The sequence below is a fragment of the Sciurus vulgaris genome (genome assembly GCF_902686455.1).
Source record: "Sciurus vulgaris genome assembly, chromosome: 10".
NCBI lineage: Eukaryota > Metazoa > Chordata > Mammalia > Rodentia > Sciuridae > Sciurus > Sciurus vulgaris.
In genome coordinates, this window is record NC_136470.1 from 132393213 (window position 1) to 132412894 (window position 19682).

Consider the following 19682-nt stretch of genomic DNA (forward strand, 5'->3'; position numbering starts at 1 on the left):
GCACTATTATCTTAGACTCAGTGCTAAGGAGATAAAGTTTTAAATTGGTTAGTAATTTAGCCAAAGTCACCTGACAAGTTATTTGCAGAGTCAGGAGTTATGCCTCAAAGTCCATTTTTTCCAATATTTCAGGTGGCCTCACTTGGTGGCAAAAGGTCAAGGGGCTAGAAGCAAACTTTGAGATCTATTCTTTGTGCAGAAAAATGACAGCAAGTCTGAGACTTCTATCTTCAGAAAGACCTGCTCCCAGGGTTGGTCCTTGGCTGGCATCCAGAAAGTTGGATCTGAGACACTTATCAGTTAGCTCTCCAATGGGAAAAGCTGCCCCTATTCCAAGATAAGAATGGCTCTCTATCCTGAACAGCACAAACAATGCAGTTCATGCTAGACAACTGCTTTTCTCCTGGGAGTTTGGAATTTGGGGACCCAAGTTGCGTTATGTGGCCAATCCTCAAGGAAAACCATGGTCTCAATTGAGCTTCCCTGATAGCATTTCACACATGTTGTCACAAGTAGTCACTGGGGAAATTAAGCACACGCTGCTCAACTCCACTGGGGAAGGACTACTGGCAGCTTGTGCCTGGCTTTTCCAGACCTCTCCCTTGTGCCTTTTCCCTTTGTTGTTTTGCTTTGCCTCCTTGCCTTACAATAAATCATGGACATAAGAAAGACGAATACTGAATCCTATCAGTCCCAGTGCCTCACTGAACCTGGGCGCGGTCTGGGGGGTTCCTGACATACTGTGCTTCTAGCAACAGGCAGTAAGTTTCTTCTCAAAGAAGTACTTTAGGGCTAAAGGGGTATGTATGCGACAGACAGTTGGGCACAGGTTCTGGGCTCAGAAGGCAGGCTAGAGATATAGAAAAGACTCCAAACAGATTCAAGGAAAGGAACATTTGACCCAGATGTCAATCCATTCTGCTCTCCCCTGACAGTCGTCTTAACCCATTTTGTGCCATTGTCCCAGATGAGGGACACCTAGAAAGACCATATGATCACTTTGAAATAATATTTGACTATGTATATGTTTGCAGAATTGAAATCTTGGGACTTAATGAGTTAAAGCGGGAAAAAACAAGACATATCCAGGATCTTACAGCCAGATGGCAACCAATTTAGAACTGAACTCAAGATTCACACTCACTAGAAACTATGGTTTTCTTGGGCTTTTTGTACAAATGTGTTGTTTTATTAAATACTGAGTCACTCAAAACATTCTGACAAATAAACTGAAACCACGCAGTCTAGGTGGCAAGGGAACAAATTTTATTTCGTGGATTTGTTGAAAGAAAGTCAAGACAAAAATTCCTCAAGAGCAATTCATGTCACAATTTCAACAAGGAGAAACCCTAAAAAGGATGTGTCAGAGAGACATCAGAGAAGTCCCTAGCATTTTTGTAGGCAGAGGGGAAGAAAAGAGAATGCTTAAAGAAACCAAAACAATGACTTCCTACGACAGGACATCTTCACACATGGTAATGCTCAACTGGATGCCTGGGCTTCCACAGCCGGCTCCAGACAACCTACAGACAGACAGAACATGAAGGGATGCGGGAGGGGAAGCAGGGTGAGCAGCCTTCCCAGTGTGCCAGGGCCCAGCAGCTTCCCAGAACATGCAGTTTCATTATGGGGGAGTCCTGGGCAGACCAGGGGGAAGCTGTCACAGAACAGGACAGCAGTGGGGCCGAGGGGGCAAGTATCACAGGTGTTCACAGAAAGGCTACCTGACAGCAGATCCTGGAGGAGGTAGAAGTCAAGGATGAACTCTCCCAGAACCGGTTTAACGCCAACTAACAAGGGAAGCAGCACCTGATTAAGACTACAGAAGTAACTGACACCAAAGAGACCATGGGGACTATCTCGACCCTTCACCCAAACTTCAAACTGTAAAACACTCCTAAAAACCTTCTTCCAATAAAATTTGAACATATGCCAATATTAAGGACATTGTTTTACACTTCCTGATTTTTTGGAGGGTATCGTGTTTTCTGGTGACATACGCACATGTTTATTTTATCTACTGGGTAACCACATATTTAATGGAAGACAAATTCATGTCAGAGCTAAAAGGGAGGTTAATATTATGATCAAGAATTCCTAGCAGCTAGCAACTTTCACCGTGCTATAAAAGGCATTGAAGAGAACCATACAAGTAGATCGCTATATTACGAACAGTCAAAACGTATTTGTAGTCCACAAAGTTGGAATAATTATTAGGCAAAATGGACATTTCAAAATAAGAGGCTCAATTTTCCCTAATATAAGGTATAATTTCTAAAATAAAATATCGTGAACTTTTTTATAACCATATTAATTATAGGAACAATTGATCAAGGATATTATAATCTGAAAACCTTGACAAAGGACAGTGACAAATTTAAATAAATTTATTTTCTCCTTATTTCAACAATATCTACATACTTTAGAAAGTCATTAATACAGACATCTAAACCATATAATTTAATCTGCAAAAAATATGCTTAATTTAGAAGCACCATGTAATGACTCTCTTCAGTAAGGTCCCACTCTCCCCCAGGCACCCCGTCTGCTCTCAAGAACTATGAAGACTTAAATGCTAAGGACTCAACCTAAACATCCTAATCAAGACAGTCAAGTACAAAGGAAAGCCTTTCCTCCACATCCATATCATCCCCTCCCAGAAACATGGACATAAAAATGCAAGGACTGTACGGCAGCCAAGAACTGTCCACCAAGTTCCAGCAAATTCCTCCCAGTGTTCCAAAGGGGGAAACGAAATCCAAACAACAAAGGATGCTCATGCCAAGGGAGGGTTCAATCAGAGTAAGTAAACCCCGAGTTAAAAGTATATGATTGGCCTTACTTGGACAGAAATTCCAAAACAAGCCAATAACTGAGAGCTGGCCAAAACAAAGGCAGAACAAAGGGATCCTACCTGAGAGATGGTTCCCACTGTCAACTCCATAGTCAATGTGTGAAAAGGGATGAGAACCTGGCCTGCTATGCTAAGGGAAATTTTGGCAATATGGAGTTTGGCTAGCATGGTAAGAAATCTGGCAAATATCATTTATTGAATAGTTAAGGAAAAATTTTCTACCTGGAAAAAAAAAAAGATATGCTACCTCCCAACCAACTCATCATATTCGAAGGAAAAAAAAAAAAAAAAAAAAAAAAGAGATTTCCTCCACATGATTTTAGAAAAGATGGTTGGCTGGGGCGTTGGGAGGCAAATAAGGGGAGGCAAATTCTGGATGAATATCAACTACGATAAAAACCATCCATGATGAATGTGCTGTCTTGGAAAAAGCAGCATGTTTCCTATCTTTATAAATATTACAAAAAAGACCATTTTCCAGAATGTATGACTTGGAGTATATCTGACCCCTCCAGATATATGAAATTTATATGCTAGATATAATTTTAATGTCAAAGGCAAAAAAGATCTACCACCTTCATAGACAGGATAGAATTCATTCTGCTAAACTCCAAGGGTTCAAGGATTTAAGCAAATAGAAAGATGTACCAGTAATGAGAACCTTCTTCCACTGGGATGGAGTAACCCATCTGCAGGCCAAATGCTTTATCAGAAACTGTGAACTCCCTGCCAGAAATCTGGTAGCAAGGTTATGTAGCTTGTTGAAGCATATTTGATCTGTTACTGATTATTCCATATTTTGCACAGGCATTAAAAGTACTTCCTATGCTCATATGCAAAGAGCATCACTAGTAATATTAGTAACCAGGACAAAAGAGCAGAGACTAAGATAATATACACCCCTGCCAACTCACACACAGACAAGAAAAGCTACCCTCTGCCTCCTGCAGTGGGACTTAAGCTAAGCAAGCTGTGTTCTGAGACAAAGTTCTAAGAGAGACGGGTCTGAACCAAGATAACCTTCACTTCTCCATAATGGAAAAAAGGAGAATCTTTCTGTACAAGTCTGCCTAACCTAAAAGAATGGAAACAAACAGATCTGAGATGAAAACTCAAAGTCAGACCTGAAAAAGTATGGTGTGGCTGAAAAGAAACGAAAGAAAAGATCTAGCTTGCGTTTATCATCTTCAATTATAGGGAAACATTGCTTCAATTATAGGGACCCATTGCCCTGAATACATTCATAAAATTATTTTGTAAAGGGTGACGTTGTTCATTTTACCTACCTTTCATAAAATGAGTACATTTAAATTGGGCAGCAGCCTTCCTCAGCCTGACTTGAAAGCTTTATGGCATTTGTTGGATAGCTCTGAATTCTCCCCCAACAACCTTGTACTACCTTCTCCACTTTGTAAAGACATTACTAAAAAATTGAACTGGCATATTAGATGATTTGGGGACTTAAAATTTAATGAAGATTTTATTAAGTCACTTATAGATATGGTCTTTTATGGAATTACTGTAAGGCTGCACAAAATATCTCCTTATTCACTTTATGCTACAAACTATCTTACACTCTCATGTTTATGTAAGATGTCTTATCTATTTTGGAGTATAACCCAGAAAACATTAGAAACCTTCCAAACTAGAGATTAAAAATATATTTATACACATAAATCATTTTTCCTTCATTGTCATTTGACTTTTGGAGTAGATAATAAAGTAAGAAATGATATTGTTTTCCAGACATCTGGCTGACTTCCACTCACCAGAACGAAGATATTGGTTCTGATTATGCTTCAAGAGATATTTCAATGCATATACAAGTGAATACTTTATAATAGCACATGTGAGCATACTCTATGCTCCAATCTATATCTTCCTTTTTAAATTTTATATATCTTAGAGCACAGTGGCACACTATTCTAGTATACAGATGTACCATGATTTAATTAACCATCATGCTGGCAACATAATTAAGCTGTTTCACGTCCATTAAAAAGCTACAATTGATAAAAATATACATAAATAAATTCTTACATGTAGTACGATAAATTCCTAGTAGAACTCCTAGAAAGAGTATCTTCCTCCCATTCACCATTTAACTTTTGATTTCTTTGTTCTACTGCATGAATTTTGCCAGATAGAATTTTCTTTTTTATATGATTTTTTTTTTTTAAATCAGCAAATAATTCTTAAATCTTCTGGGTTTTGGGTCTCATCTTTCAGAATGATCTTCTACATGTTACAATTACAAAATAATTCTTCCGTATTTTTTTCTAGCACTTCCAGAGATTCTTTTTTTGTAGACAGAGATTTTTTATATGTTGATACTGGAAAAACAAAGTGCTCAGGCTTTATCTCATTCTAAACAATGAAGTCTTTTAGTTCTGTTATGAATTGCCATGCCTATGATGAATTAATATGTCACAGCTTTAATGAGAAATATTATTCATTTCAACTCTGACTGCAAAATGTTCTGTGGTTTAAAAAAAAAAAAAAACAGAATTAACCAAAAAGTATTTTACATGTCAAAGCATACAGACTCTGAAAACACTAAAAATAATAGATGATAATACAACTCAGTAATTTATTTGCTTCTATCTAAGAAAATGGCTTTATAACACTATTTTGATTGGGGGAAAATCTCTGTCACATTTGCAAAAAATCCAAGATGTATGGCCACTGATTCAATCAGATTCCTGTTGTCCAGGTAACTGATTTTCCTTGCTTCCTATTTCCTCCCTCAATTTTCAGTAGTGACCTTCTTGAATTGTGAACCAGAGCACATGTGAAAAGGTATATAAGGACCACTCTCACTGACAAATCTGGTCTGTGTCTGAATGCTCTTAGAACTTTGAGAAAGTAATCCCCAAACCCAACATAACCTCTGTCACCAGCATGGCTCATCAGCCCCGTGATGCTGGCCACACTCCCAGATTAAGGCTGATTCCATGAGATGGGATGGAGGCAGCAGGTAAGCATGCACCTCAACTTGGACACAGAAAGCTTGAAGGACAGCATCAGAGCATGAGAAGAACAGTTTTATTTATTAATTAGGAAGGAGGGAATCAAAGAGGTCTGGACGATATAGTGAACCTAGCCATGTGATTAAAATGACTATTCATAAACAGAAAATTACTACAATCTTTAATTTCAGTCCATTATTTTCCAGGCACTGGAGAAACAGAAAGATGTCTAATGTGTACATGACCTATTTTCAAGTAAAATATTTAAACTGATGTGCAGCTAGCAAGATACTTTGTTGACCCTAATGACTTATGAGTAACTTGCCCCTCTAGACCCTAATCACTACACCAGAGGCCATTTAACCTTAGTCGGGAGAAAACATCAACCTTACTCTCAGCACTTTTGTGCTCTTCCTATTCCAAGCTCTTCTGCAGAGATGTAACCCTTTCCTTAGTAAGTTAGTAGCCTTTCCTTTCCTTTCCTCCATCAATGTTCAGGGTCCTATCACAATATATCCTTTTAAGAAAGGACTAGAGTCTGGTTTTGTAACTTCTTAAAAACTTAGTTTCTATCATCACATTCTAATCTCAGAGCTGGTACCCCAAACATTCACCATGCAGAAAAGGCCACTGGGCTACCTTATTCTTAGGCTTCCCATTCTCAAGCCTTGCCCAATGCTAACACTCAGATCTTCTAAGATCTATGCTAATTATTTATTTCCAACATTTACTCAAAAGAAGAAAGTTTAGAATCACTGATTTAAGCACCAAGTAATAGATTTCCATTTCCCTGAATGTCCTTGATCCTGTAGAGGTATCTCCAGTTTCTGATACATTTCATTGAAATGTGACTTTGTTACTCAGTCCTGGAACTTTGTACCTCTGGCCCTCTTAATCTTTAGATTCCTTTCATTCCTGGGGATGGTTGAACACTGACAAACCAACTGGACCTTTATCTCAGATATTTCCAGTCTTGTTTATCATGCAATGTCCTTGTTCAGTGGTTATCAAACCTTAGCAGGCCTCACAACTACCCAAATCCTTGTGAAAACATAGATTGCTGGGTCACAGACCCAGAGTTTCTGATTCAGTATTTATGGGAAGTGCTAGGGAAAAAAATTCTGAGCACAAGCATGAGCACCAGAGGGCACTGATGACTCTGAACGATCATCCTAGATATGTGTGTGAATATAATATATCATCGTAGATATGCCAACGAATGTCAGATTAGTCATCTTAAGTACTTTAGGATGTATAATCCATCATCCTAAATATGCTAATGAATGACCACAATTAGGCATCTCTGATTCTAGATAACAGCCCAATGAGGAAGTTAAACAATGAGATGCAATAATGCAGAGCAGGAAGAAATCAACAACAGTCAGAGTTAAACCAGAGAAGAAATAAATTTTAGTTTGGTCTCGAAGATAAGATATAGATATGCAGAATTGGAGGGGGGGTATTACCATCTTGAGTATTCAAAAACCCAGGAAATGGTTAGCTGGAAATCACCCTTTGGAACTGTGAGAGAGCAGCTAGAAGCCACAATAAGGAAGACCATGAAGGTCACAGCTAAGAGAACTCATGGGCTCTACAAGGGAAAGATGCTGCACATGAGGTTTGGGGCAGAGAATTAACAGAAGGTGTTAATTAATTCCTTTAATGAGATTAATTCCATTAATTAAATATTAATTCCATTAATATTTACTATGTGCCTACTATATGCCAAATGTTGTTCTAGAAGCACAGGATTTCAGAGTGAAAAAAAAAAAAGAAATGAATAATAAATTTCTGCCATAATGAAGTTTACATTCTAATACAGGGAGCAGGCTCCAACGTATAGGGCCAGAGAGAGAAGGGACACAGGGACCCCTGACTGTGCTGTGATTCTGGATCCTATCCAGGTTTCACTGAGAAGGAGGTCTGAGGCAGAGGAAGTGAGCTAAGCAGATCCTGGGGGAAAGCATCCCAGTAGGAGGAAACAATAAATACCAAGAATCTCAGGGTGTCTGTTTCTGGTCAAGGCCTCATATATCAGTGGGAGGGGGGGGGGGTGGACACCACAGGCATCCAAATGGCCAGAAGAGACTGATCAAGAGAAAATGAGAGGAGTGCAAAACTCAGAGTGAATAAATTGTGCAGAGCCCATGTGTCTCTGCAAAGGCTTCTGCCTTTACTCCACAAGCACAGGAAGCTATTAGAGGATTCTGGGAAAAAGGACAACATAACAGCTTCTAAAATAAGACTTGACAGTATCAATGAGGTATAGATACTATTAACTAGTGCATTCCAAATACTACTGCTCTTCCAATTTTTCATTTGAATGTGCTGCCCAAAATTAAATATAGAGTATGTGGCAGGGCCCAGATGTAATCCCAGACAGACTGGCTCTGGAGTCTGCACTCCTAATTTGAATGCAGCATCTCCTCATCTGACTGAAGTTTAATAGGATTACTCTAGTCTCACTATAAGAAGTCAGGGGGAAATTAGGTAGCCTGGCTCAGGGAGTATTTCTAGCAATATTCTAGAAAGGCTAGAGATCACGGTGCCATGGACCAAGAACAGTAGTGAAGAAGGTAAAAGGTGGCCAGTTTGGACACACTTCAAATTAAACAGGGATGACTGAGGGAGAGAAGTGAGGAATGGCTCCCAAAATATTTAGGATGACTAATCCGAAAAGCTGAGCCTGCTGCATGGATAGAGCACGAGAAGAAAATGTTTAAATCAAAAGAACTTACTGTGAGCTTCGAGAGAATAAGAAACCCAAATGCCATATTCTCTACCCTAAAGGGAACCCAGTCTCTGTCACTTCTCCTGTTGATACTTGTTTTCTCTTGGGAGAGTTGTGGACACCAACCAGCAGACAACCTTAAAGTACACTAAGAGTTTGATTATGATGCATAAGACGAGATAATGATTGAGCACATTCTAAAATGTAAAGGTGTTCTGCACTGCACAATATTTTATTTAGATCTTCTCTAAACTTAGGAGAAATCAACATGCAGACGTTTTTCTCTTTTCTTAAAACAATGTGTAGAATAAAGAACTCACAGTTGCACATTCTTGTATAGATGCCATCACTTTAAGTCATTAGTAAGAAATTTGCTACAAGGATTACAACATGTACATCGAAACATAACTGAGGGAAAGAAAAACTATTTTGGCAAAGAGCACGGTTAGAAGGAGGTCACTGTGAAAAAGTTGACTTATACCTCCCCCTCTTCATGGCTCCCTGCTTTCTCTGTGCCCGGTACAACCACATCCAATTAATTCCCCACTGCAGCACATTAGACATGAATGGCTCGCCAATGGTTTCTTCAAAACCTATGACTGTTCCAGAAAACACAGAAAGGAATTAATTAGTCATAAACAAAGCACATATTTAAAGCAGATGTTAAGAAGATAGCTCTGCTTTGAATGCGAACTAATCTCACCAGTATAGATCCATTTGGGGCAGGATGTTCGTTCCCCATGTGCTGCTGGGTCAGGCTGTTCTGCATCTCCTAAGGGAAAGAGTGAGCATCTTCTTTGGGGAACTTCTGCAGCAGGAAATGTGCAGCCGATGTCACAGGCGCCAGTTCCTAGCACAGCTCCTTAAACACCTACGCTCTGAAGACTTACACCACTGAGTCAAATAAGCAAATATTCCCATCACTAAAAGGCTCATGCCATTGCTAAAAGGCTCATGTGAAGCCTAGCTTCACTGTGACCTCGCAGGGGTAGCACTCAGTGTTCAGCCTCAGTGACAGCCCCCCGCCACCCGGCAATACACCTCGATTTCAGAATTTTTCCAAGTAGAAGGAAACTGTACACAAGAATCTATGTGGAAATAATACATAGCGTCTAGATTCAACTATCCTCTGGGTATTCTTTTCTTCAGAAATATGCAATATCGCTTAAAGTAAGACTAGAAAAAGTCTCTCAAATTCACAAAGTCCTCTGCATTTTTTGTTATAAAACATTCCAATCAGTTAAACCACATTGCCCTTGATTTTCCTCTAAAAACTCTTCAATAGAAATCGTTCTGTGAGATACCATAATTAAGCAAACAAATACAACCTCTTCTTGAGGTCTCATGATCATTTCTGACACCATAATTCCCCAGAATGCATCAAACCCTACATGGACGCTTAACCCCATAATAAGGCCCCAGACAGAAGCCTCTTCGCCCGCTGCTTCAGACCTTTAATTTCTAGGTCTCCACTTTAGTGTCTCAGGGCCACTGTGCTAGCAGGCTTCTTCACTCACTGTTACAATTTTTATGATATATAATGGCCCAAGAGGTAGCAAGTTCATTTGTTCACACTGTATGTTTAATTAAGTCACTAAATGGCTCTCCTATCTTTAGTCATAAATAATATTAAAAATAGCTGGATGTGTAGTTATGAGCAAAGTACAAAGTTAACTATACTAAAATTAAAATCCCATGAATGTTCACCAGTGATAAATAGATCACTTCCACCCAGAGTCTTCAGAGATTTATCCTGTAGCTGACTCAAACTGCGTGCAGATCCCCAGACACAGTTTATAGAAAAGATACAAGACAAACTAGGGAGGTCCTCATTTAAATGGAAATAAGTCAGACTGACCTAAAACTCTTCCAGGCAGAAGCAATGAAAAATACTTCAGGCTTCCATGGCATTTGGTGAAAATTTGTGTTGCTTTGATAGTTATTGTAACGGCATGGAAAAAATTCCGAACTCCTAGAGAAACACACATACACACACCCTACCAGTTCCTCTGCCCCAACAAGAGAAAAGAACCTGCACACATAAACATCATCTTCTTCCCTTAGGATGCAGTTATGAACCCTGCACCCATAACAGACTCCTCCAGAAATGCTTTAAATGGACAGATGCCTAGGACCCACCCAGATCAGTGAATAATTCAGAATTTCTGGGCTATTCCTAACTCCCTTTTCAGAAGAAAAGATCACCATGGTCAGAGAGAAACTCGTGTGCACCAAAAGGGCACCCCAGGGCAAGTCCCCTATAACAGGGGAAAAGGGTCCTCAGCCTCAAGGAAAGTTCATGTTCCTTCACTGCAAATTTAACCCTTGACGCCACTCTACAGGCAGGTCCTACAGACAGTCGTCAATGGGGTCTCATCCCATTCTTGCAACAGTTACCCACGCTCACTGTGAAACAGCACTGCTTCATAATGGAGATGAAAAGTAAGCCCTGGCATTCAGAAGAGTGTACACCCCAAATGTGTCCCAAACTCTGAACTCACGGCCTCTTTCTAGAAGGATCCATCCCTGCTTTCACGGGTCTTACCATAGACTGGGGATGGAACAGAGCAAGCAAATCCATGCACAAGTAGAAGTGGGAGTTGCCGTAAATAGTAAGGACAAATAAAAAAATAAAAAGAAAAGAGCACGATGGAAGACATTAACAGAGGTGACTGTATCCAGTTGGAACACTAGGAAAGTAATCCAAGGATCCCCACGAACACCGAGACAGGAAGGAAAGAAAAGGGCTCACCAGGTGAAGAAATACGAGAAGTCAACACGAACCAGCAACATGCACGGCCCAGAGGCCCCCTTTGCTATTCTGGATTTTTCCTTTTCTGTCCCTGGAGTCCTTTAACTAAATAATGGACAAAAATTTGCTGGGATAAAAGCAGTTATAAAGTTGTAATGGAACACACGGACCTAGGTCTTGTGGGTGCAAGGCCAGCAGCCTACCTTGAACTGCATCTCCAGACCAACACATAGTTTGTTTTTACTTTCAAAAATATGAAGAAAATACTGATACCTTTGAAAGTACCTCTACATAAACTACAATTAAAATTAATTGTTTTATTTAAAGTCCTTTATTAAAAGGAAAAATTATACAGATTTTTGTTGCTAAGAAAAATATTTCCTAAATCAATATGAACATGGTTTTTTTTTGTTTCAGTAAATAGAAAATTATGTAGCCCAATGAATTCTCTGTTTGATTAATTTAGCAAAGAACTGTAGTGCCTAATTCACTGTCCAGTTGAATTAATCTATTCCACGCTGGTTTATCTCTCTACCATTTTATATTCATCTCTGCCTATTCACTCTCAATAGTGGGGTTAGCACATAATAAAATGAGTAAGGATTCTTTTCAACTGGATGGAGCTGAATTTTTATGCAAAGGACGGTCAGTAAAAGTACTGCAAAACCCAACCCTCCAGTAGTACAAGACTGATCTTCTCGCTGAACTTAATGAATAGTGGAGGGGGGAAGGGTCTCCTAGTGCTTGCCCTTAATCACATAATTTAATCATAATAAATAACAAGAAATAGAAGCTGAATTCAAAATACAGCTTTTTAATTAATATACCACAATAGATTATAAGAGAGGTGCAAGGTCAGCACATTCCAATCTCCCAACAAATTAAACACACTTGATGCTTTGGTACAAACCAGAGCTGACTCAGGGGCTCTGCAGCACCACTGATCCCAGAGTTCTAAAGTCAGATATCCCCCCTCATTTGTTCCCCTCTTTCCTTGCTTTTATTATACGACAACTTCTATAAACTTAAAAGTCTGCTTCAAAGGACTCTGTAATTTTTCAGCGCTGTAACTAACATTTTGCAGAATGCTGTCTCCCAAACTCAGCACAATGAGTCACAGCAGCTGTTTCTGGCCTTCCTCCGGGAGTTTAACACTCCAACGTCCGTCCCTTGCAGGATTTCTGTTTCAGGCGTCTGTTTTTCAACACTAGCACCCTACTGAATAAACACTTGGATAACATTATAGACACACAAAAAAAGTCTATAAATGTTAATACCAGTGATTATTAAAATGACAATAAATTAGTCACCAAAGTCCCTCAGAAATTTCCCACCTCTGGAATGGGAGAACATGGAGCATGGCAGGCAGCATGGCTCCTCCAGTTGGTGAAGACTGAACGCAAACTTGAACTTCTAACATGCTCTTCATGTTCTCACATTACCCATCCACTCTGCCGGCAAAATTCTATCAGCATTACAGAACCCCATTCCTCCTGCCCATCTTTTTGGGGACTGGCCTAAATATGGGCACTATCATCTCTTTCTGGTCTACTGGGACCATCTCCTAAAAGCTCTCCCTGAATTCAACCCTGCCCTGGTCAATCTATTTTTTACAATACCACCAAAATAATATGGCAAACACTATATTAATTCAGGGTCACGATGTATATACAGTTTAGCAACTGCAATGCACAAAGCCACCTTCCAGAGGGGCCCAAGGAGAGCATGGTTGAATTCCAGTCTGTGCTGTATCCACTGTCCATAGGTCCAAATGTAATATTCTTATTTGTAAAAATCTTGTCTCTTTTCTCCTCAAAGTGTTCCAATGGGTTTTCTCTTGCTCTTCTTACCACAGTGCCTAAGTCCCTATAACCCTCCTCTCCAGGAAGCAATCCCTTCCTGCAAACTTCCTCCAATGTAAAGAAACAGGAAAACCTTTTCCTGCAAACTACCTAGAATGACACCCCCCAGCCTCATGGCTCCTGCCCCTTCTTCTGATTCCTTTATTGAGCTTTCTCACCAGACGGTACTCTCCACTCAAATGCAGCTGCCACTCACAGGAGAAGCCATGGGGGGTGGGGGGGTGGGGGGAAATGATTTTATGTTGGCAAGCAAAGAAATGAATAAATCACCAAAACTTAACAAACCCAAAAAGGGAAATAAAGAGAATCAAATACTATTCTCTTCTCAAAACTGTAATAAAAGTCTTTTTAAAAGTACTGCTGCCAAGAACTCCACACAACACACCATCTCGAACGCTGCCACTGGAGGCCACAATCCATCAAGTTTCTGGAGAGTAACTTGATAATTACCTAATAAGAGATATAAAAATGTTAATCCTGTTTGCCCTCAATATTTTTTAACCAATTCTATACAAATAAGTAAAAAATGGAAACCAAAGTTACTGTCAATAATATTCCTACAATATCATGTCCAGTAGGGCCAAATAGCAATAGTAGGCTAACAGTTATATAATCTCTGGTATAATCCTGAGACAGATACCAAAATGTTACTTAAAAATCATGGCTTGAAAAGTATTAATTGCTAGGAGAAATACATACAATATCATGTTTTGTAAATAAGGCGGAGTACAAAATTGTTTTCAACGCTTGTCAATGTATGTGTATCCTGCACTTATAAAGAAAGCATATAAAGATGCAGACATAGAAAAAAATTATCACAATGTTTTATGGTGTTTACAAGTTGATAGTAGGGTCATGGACAGACATTCACTCTTGACTTGTTTTCAGTTATAAGCATTCATTTTATTGCAATGAAATGTACAATTTTTAGATGAAATTAGGCCACAATTATTAAATGTTATATTCTTGTTTTCATTGATTCCTATTGGTTCTTCAAGATTTCTTAGAAGAGTTTTCACAGCAACTTAGAGAAGAAACGTCTGTATACTGGACTAGTGTTGTATTAGGAATCTCATGGAAATAAATTCACATTCAACCAAGATTTATTTGCATGTTCATCAAAATAAAAGAAAACATTTTTGAGATGCACCATTTTAAATACACACACACAATCAGAAAGTGAATATCCTACAGCAGCATTTTGAATCTACTTAGGTCTTAGATGTACGTCTTGAATCCACTTTAAAGGGATAGAGAAATCATGGCACATACATGCAATGGAATACTATTCAACCATAGAAAGAATGAAATCCTGCCACTTATGAGAACATGGATGGAACTGCAGATCATTGTGCTGAGTAAAATACTCAGGAAAAGAAAGACCAGCACCACATAAGCCCACTCCCACATGGGATCTAAAGTCGAGAATGGAATGGTTACTAGCAGCGGCCAGGGGGAGGAGAAAGGAGGAAGAATGGGTGAAGCTGATCAATGGGTACTGTTTCAGTTGGATATGACACAGTTCTGATGTGGTACTGTACTGGTCATAGGTAACAATAATGAACTTTTTATGTCAAAAAGCTAGAAGAAACAATTTTGAAAGTTTTTGTCATAACTAATTAATAAATGTTTGAGAAAAAACTTGTTTCAAGAATATAAGCAACAATAAATGTTGGCAACCGTGAGGGACGAGGAGAGACATACATTGCTGGTGGGGCTGCAAATTGGTGCAATCACTCTGGAGATTCCTCAAAACACTCAGAATGGAACCACCACTTGACCCAGTTATTCCACTTCTCAGACATGTATGTATTCAAAGCATTTAAAATCAGCATACAACAGCGACACAGCTACATCAATGTTTATACTAGTTCAATTCACAACAGCTATGGAACCAACCTAGGTAGGAACAGGAAAGACCATGGAATGAATCTGACATAACTTTCCGACGGGCATATATCAATATACCACAGTGAATCTCAACATCAAGTACACCCACAGACCAGGATCCTAATTAGAATTAGTTATACTCCATGTTTGTATAAATATGTCAAAATAGACTCTACTATCATATATAAATAGAACAAATAAAATTTTTTTAAAAGAAACATGTTTAATCTGATATAAACATTACTTACGTGGTACTCCCTTAATATGTACACTTAAAACTTTTTACGCCCTAGTTAAAAATAGATTTGAAAATTATAAATTTCAAAAGCTACATACTTATTTATTAACCTCATACATCCACTCCCAATTCAGTTTTGTTTGTTCCTTCATTTATCACTGAGGCATATCTACTTACCACCTGGAACTGTCGCAAGCAAATAAACCAAAAAAAAAAAAATGAAATTTTAAAATAAATGTGTATGTGTAGTTTGAGTGACCTAGAAGAGTAAGATTAAATAGTATTTGCATGTCCCAATTCAAAGTAATGAGAGGAAGACCAACTCTAATTGTAATGCAAAATACTCCTCTGCAGATTTGTCCAGTAGGCATTTTTGCCACAAGCTTATTTATTGTATCTGCTATGAGCAAACAAACCACAAGCAGAAAAAGCAATCACAGGAACACCAGACTTTCAAATACAAATCATGAAACATTAATCGATGATTACAAAGTGCAGCTCTGGTGGTTGGTACGCTGAGTTTGCCTTTGCACTTTTAATGTCATGAGTACTTAAGAAGCTGAGTCAAATTAATTCCCTCCCAAATGAGACACAATTTTTCTGTTATCTCTTGACCTTCTCAAATTCCAGAACCCTTGAAAAAGCCCCAGTTGTTTCATCTCGGAAAAGTAACATTTAGTCAGCTAAATATTTACCAAAAGTAATAGGGTGTGATACAAAAGGGAAGCACAAGAAACTAAGAAAATGAATCAATTACCGAAAGTCAAAGAAACACTAAGAAATTGTGAACACAGATAAACTATACTACACTGTCCCTCGTATAACTTATGATCCATGAGCCTAGAAAATTAGGTGAGGAAATGTGAATTCCTATTACTTACTTTTATTTTAGAGTTTTATTTATTTTTCCCATCACTTTCTTCCTCAATTGTTCTTAAAACTGACAGAGCATGAAATAATCGTAGCACTTTGCCACAGATCTCCATATCAATAAGGGGAGTATGTATTTTGTGTAAAGCTGAGCCCCTTCTGGGGACCCTACAGTCAAAAAGACTTATTCATATAATTCATATAAAATTACTGACTGATTTGTCAAACTTCAGGGAATAATTAATAACCAAAGAAATTTCCATAAAAATCAAATGTTAGCTGGGCAAGGTGTTGCATACCTGTAATCCCAGAGGCTCAAGAGGCTGGGGCAGGAGGATCCTGAGTTCAAGGTCAGCCTCAGTAATTTAGCAAAGCCTTAAGCAATTCAGTGAGACTCTATCTCTAAATAAAATATTAAAAAGGGCTGGGGACATGGCTTAGTGGTTAAGCACCCCTAGGTTCAATTCCAGGTACCAAAATAAAAAAAAGAAGAAAATGTTAAAGATGCATTTCCTCAACTCCTCTGAAAGTTGAGTATCTAGATGGAAATTACTCCCCTCCTTTGACTCATTCCTCTGAGATCTGAAAGACACATACATGGTTTGGTTCACTACTTTCGGTCTTTATTTTTTAGTAAACGTGGCAGAAAGACGAGGGTTACCCTATGTTAGTAGTTCAAGGTTGGCCTTTTACTTTGAGGCAGCTGAGGAGGAAGGTGGAGAGAGGAAAAAAAAAGAAGAGAGACACATGGACAAACAAATGGCAGAGAGAGAGGCTAATTCTGCATTCTAGAGCCCATCGCCAGCCTCAGGGGCATAAGGAGACAGCTTCCCAACCCTGGATTACATTTATGGCAGTGTATTCCTGAACCATGTGCCTCTAGGCAGCCTGCTGATCCCCTTCAACTGGAACAGAAGCAGGAGCGTCCTCATTTGGTCAGCTGTCTCACGTTCTAGAAGTCACTTCTGAGATCCAAGCTAAAGTTCACTCTTCTTCCAAGCTTTCCAAAAATTGTGTAGTTTCCTAACTACTTTGTTATAGCTGCTTCTGCTCAAGGTATTTAAAATTATTTTTTCTGAATAGAACCCTGGCCAGTCTAAGTGTCCACTGTTTGCATTATTAATAAGTGACCTCCCTGTCCCTCTGTGGGGCCAGTAGACAAAGAAGCTTCTAGAGGCATGGGTGCCGAGGCAGAGCAGTTTATGGACTTCATATCAACAAGAGGAGATACTGTTTCTGTCCTCTTCAAGGTTGAAATCCACCTAGGAATACAATGTTTCACTTGAAAAGGTGAGAATACCCTACTACATACATGATTAAATAACAGATTATATTTTAGCAGAATTCAGCATAGAAAAGAGCACAAGGAACAGGAAGAAACCCTGGATGTATCACTTAATATCTCTAGATTTAGTTTCTTGAACAATGAAGCAGGGATTGTCATGGGGGAAAGTGTTAAAATAAATCTTTAAGGAATTTTCCACTTCTAAAAAAAGGATTTTTGGAGAATAGTGTGATACAATGTCATCATAATTTTTTACATCAGAGAACTAAAAATGGAGGCCTTAAAAATGATAGGTAGGGCTGGGGATATAGCTCAGTTGGTAGAGTGCTTGCCTTGCATACACAAGGCCTTTGGTTCAATCCCCAGCATCACAAAAAAAAAAAAAAAGGTAGAACTTTCTATCAAGGGACCTGGAAATATGACCAGAAGGGGTTGGAAACTGGGCAAAAGCATGACATCCTGGCTGGACAGTGAAGAACCAGCACAATCGTAAACCCCACATAAATACCAAACTGGGAAACAATGACAAACACACTGGATGGAAGCAGGGTGTGGAATCGGACAAGGGCCATCAGATGGGAGCATTTGCAACCCCAGCGCGGCTGGCAGTTAGGGCAGGGAGTCCTTTCTGGCATGGCCTGCTGCGCACTGTAGGATGTTTCAGCACATGCCTGGCCCCTTACCACATGAGGAGCACCTACCACTAATGACAAATGAAAAGTCCACAGACTTTACCAAATACCCACTGGCTAAGAGCCACTGGACTCAACAATGACAATGCAAGAGAGACAATTTAAGAAGCATCATCATTAGTTCATTTGGTGATGTATGCCCAGGCCAGAGATTGCAAAGTCCATTAGTGGAGGGGCCGAGTGGGCACCTGGGGCCCAGGAGAGACAGGACTGCACAAGCAGCACCTGCAAGAGGCCAGCACTTGAGGCCTGCTGGGAAGGCAAGTCCAGGGTTCCTAACAGGCTTCCTTTTCTGTTTTTCCACCCAGCGAAGAAAACCAGATTTTTAAGTAAATTTCTTGATTTTAAAAACATCAGAATTCAAATTTTCTGAAATACAGTGTGCAGACTGAATTTGACTCTCAGGGTGCCAGCATCCTGCAGCCTGCACTAAGGTGGTGACAGCTCACAGGGGTACTGAAGAAAAGAATTCCATGGATCCTGATCAAACAAACTAACTATAAAAAGGCATTTTTGAGAAAGTGCTGCAGAAGCGAAACTGAATGGATATCTGAGGACAGCAAGGAACCTCTGTTGATTGTGATAACAGCACTGTTTTTATAAAAAGTCCTTACCTGTCTCAGCTATATAATTTCAGAAACACAAACACATGCACACTTCACTTTCTACTATAGATTAAACAGAAATTTTAAATGAGAGAGAGACGAGTGTGTGCAATGACACTCCTGAGTATCAAGAATAAATCACAGGAACGAGGACAAATTTAAGGCTTTGAATGTGAGTAAGTCATCAAAGCACATCACCAAAGAGACTGATCTGCACTAGGAAATGTATTACTTTTTTTCTGTGGGTTCCCCTGGAAAAAGTTGCCTTTATATATGAATTGTTACAACTTATTGCAAGAATTCCCTGATAGCCTGTGTGTTTCTCCCCCATTATAAGATCACAAGAATTAGCTCCACTCATTCTAGGTTCCACTTTAGGAGAATGTTAATTATAATTATATTGTTTAAAATGATAACAACTCTAAGGAGCACAGAGCAAGCAATCTCTGTTTGCAGGTGCTGTGCCAACTTTTTACAGGCCCAAATTATCACATTTAAGGCGCCAATCAACCCTAGGAAGCAACTACTATTATAAAGAAAGTATGATAATTCAGAGAAATTAAGAAACTTGGTTCAAAAACAGCCCATGAAAAAGTGGTAGAGACGGCATTTAAATTCATATGTCTGATTCTAAAACTTCTTCCTCTTAACTATTACCCTACACTATCCCCCACAGGGTTTCTTTAATGGTGAGCATGCAAGCAGCTGAGTATTTGATGTTGAAATAAGCCATGCAGCCCAGCAGTCCAGGCAAGACCACAGGCACCTTTAATTTTCTCCTCCCAGTCCTCTGCAGAGGACCCTCTCTGCCTATATCCAGAAAGAAAACACTCTCTTCTGTATTGCTTTTGCATTTGTCCTAATATCTGAAAAGCGAAGTGACATCACCTTAAATTCTCTGTCAAATGTTTAGTCAGAATGAAAGTGGAACAGC

The 19682-nt window shown here is 39.2% G+C and overlaps 1 protein-coding gene and 1 long non-coding RNA gene across 4 annotated transcripts in view; one reads left to right on the forward strand and one right to left on the reverse strand.

Moving 5' to 3' along the window:
* Positions 1-19682, reverse strand: part of PLOD2 (procollagen-lysine,2-oxoglutarate 5-dioxygenase 2) — an 85930-nt gene that overhangs the window by 54811 nt on the left and 11437 nt on the right. The gene's annotated exons all lie outside the window — the stretch shown is intronic.
* LOC306671142 lies at positions 7479-17938 on the forward strand. The gene is made up of 2 exons (XR_013766604.1): positions 7479-17090; positions 17144-17938. It is a non-coding gene; the product is annotated as an uncharacterized lncRNA (long non-coding RNA).